This window comes from Blennius ocellaris (genome assembly GCF_963422515.1).
Source record: "Blennius ocellaris genome assembly, contig: SCAFFOLD_291, whole genome shotgun sequence".
NCBI classification, from domain to species: Eukaryota; Metazoa; Chordata; class Actinopteri; order Blenniiformes; family Blenniidae; genus Blennius; species Blennius ocellaris.
Window position 1 is genome coordinate 2,415 of NW_027661852.1, and position 2,586 is coordinate 5,000.

General features: G+C 42.7%; 1 long non-coding RNA gene across 1 annotated transcript in view; it reads right to left on the reverse strand.

Moving 5' to 3' along the window:
• Positions 1-509: 509 nt before the first annotated feature.
• The window catches only part of LOC308148715, an 11,279-nt gene continuing 9,202 nt past the window's right edge, over positions 510-2,586 (reverse strand). The window contains exon 3 of the long non-coding RNA XR_013937205.1: positions 510-644. This is a non-coding gene — a long non-coding RNA (uncharacterized lncRNA). The remainder of the gene's footprint in view (positions 645-2,586) is intronic.

The following is a 2,586-nucleotide window of genomic DNA, read 5'->3' on the forward strand; positions in this document are numbered from 1 at the left end:
GCCAAAGCTACACCTGCAAGTACCCACCTGTGTGGGTGTGGCCAAAGCTACACCTGCAAGTACCCACCTGTGTGGGTGTGGCCAAAGCTACACCTGCAAGTACCCACCTGTGTGGGTGTGGCCAAAGCCACACCTGCAAGTACCCACCTGTGTGGGTGTGGCCAAAGCCACACCTGCAAGCACCCACCTGTGTGGGTGTGGTCAAAGCCACACCTGCAAGCACCCACCTGTGTGGGTGTGGTCAAAGCTACACCTGCAAGTACCCACCTGTGTGGGTGTGGCCAAAGCTACACCTGCAAGTACCCACCTGTGTGGGTGTGGCCAAAGCTACACCTGCAAGTACCCACCTGTGTGGGTGTGGCCAAAGCTACACCTGCAAGTGCCCACCTGTGTGGGTGTGGCCAAAGCTACACCTGCAAGTGCCCACCTGTGTGGGTGTGGCCAAAGCTACACCTGCAAGTACCCACCTGTGTGGGTGTGGCCAAAGCTACACCTGCAAGTACCCACCTGTGTGGGTGTGGCCAAAGCAGGCACTGATCCATCCACTTCCCAACAACTAGTTCTGTAGTACTGGTAACCAAGGTAACCACATCCGGTCACAAACAAGACTGGGAGGGGCTTAGGGCGGAGACGAGAAACACGGCCTGTTGAGACAAAGCGAGTTGATTGGTCCAACAATGAGAGGACAACAATAAACAACTTCAGATGACATGAGAGGCCTGTACAACTAAACAGTATTAACACACCTGGGATATCTCTCTGTAATTAACCAGAGGCCTGAACTACAAACTGTGATAAACATATCCAAGGTCTCTCTCTGTTACCTGGATTAATATACCAGGATATCTGTTTCCTGGATTAACATACCAGAGTATCTCTGTTACCTAGATTTACATACCAGAGTATCTCTGTTACCTAGATTAACATACCAGAGTATCTCTGTTACCTGGATTAACATACCAGAGTATCTCTGTTACCTAGATTAACATACCAGGGTATCTCTGTTACCTGGATTAACATACCAGGATATCTCTGATTCATGGATTAGCATACCAGGGTATCTCTGTTACCTGGATTAGCATACCAGGGTATCTCTGTTACCTGGATTAACATACCAGGATATCTGTTACCTGGACTAGCATACCAGGATATCTGTTTCCTGGATTAACATACCAGGATATCTGTTACCTGGATTAGCATACCAGGGTATCTCTGTTACCTAGATAAACATACCAGGATATCTGTTTCCTGGATTAACATACCAGGATATCTGTTACCTGGATCAACATCACAGCATATCTCTGATACCTGGATTAACATACCAGGATATCTCTGATACCTAGATTAATACACCCAGGATATCTCTGATACCTAGATTAATACACCCAGGATATCTCTGTAACCTAGATTAATACACCCAGGATATCTCTGATACCTAGATTAATACACCCAGGATATCTCTGTAACCTAGATTAATACACCCAGGATATCTCTGTAACCTAGATTAATACACCCAGGATATCTCTGATACCTAGATTAATACACCCAGGATATCTCTGTAACCTAGATTAATACACCCAGGATATCTCTGTAACCTAGATTAATACACCCAGGATATCTCTGTAACCTAGATTAATACACCCAGGATATCTCTGTAACCTAGATTAATACACCCAGGATATCTCTGTAACCTAGATTAATACACCCAGGATATCTCTGTAACCTAAATTAATACACCCAGGATATCTCTGTAACCTAGATTAATACACCCAGGATATCTCTGATACCTAGATTAATACACCCAGGATATCTCTGTAACCTAGATTAATACACCCAGGATATCTCTGATACCTAGATTAATACATCCAGGATATCTAGATTAATACACCCAGGATATCTCTGTAACCTAGATTAATACACCCAGGATATCTCTGTAACCTAGATTAATACACCCAGGATATCTCTGTAACCTAGATTAATACACCCAGGATATCTCTGATACCTAGATTAATACACCCAGGATATCTCTGTAACCTAGATTAATACACCCAGGATATCTCTGTAACCTAGATTAATACACCCAGGATATCTCTGTAACCTAGATTAATACACCCAGGATATCTCTGATACCTAGATTAATACATCCAGGATATCTCTGATACCTAGATTAATACACCCAGGATATCTCTGATACCTAGATTAATACACCCAGGATATCTCTGATACCTAGATTAATACACCCAGGATATCTCTGTAACCTAGATTAATACACCCAGGATATCTCTGTAACCTAGATTAATACACCCAGGATATCTCTGTAACCTAGATTAATACACCCAGGATATCTCTGATACCTAGATTAATACATCCAGGATATCTCTGATACCTAGATTAATACACCCAGGATATCTCTGATACCTAGATTAATACACCCAGGATATCTCTGTAACCTAGATTAATACACCCAGGATATCTCTGTAACCTAGATTAATACACCCAGGATATCTCTGTAACCTAGATTAATACATCCAGGATATCTCTGATACCTAGATTAATACATCCAGGATATCTCTGATACCTAGATTA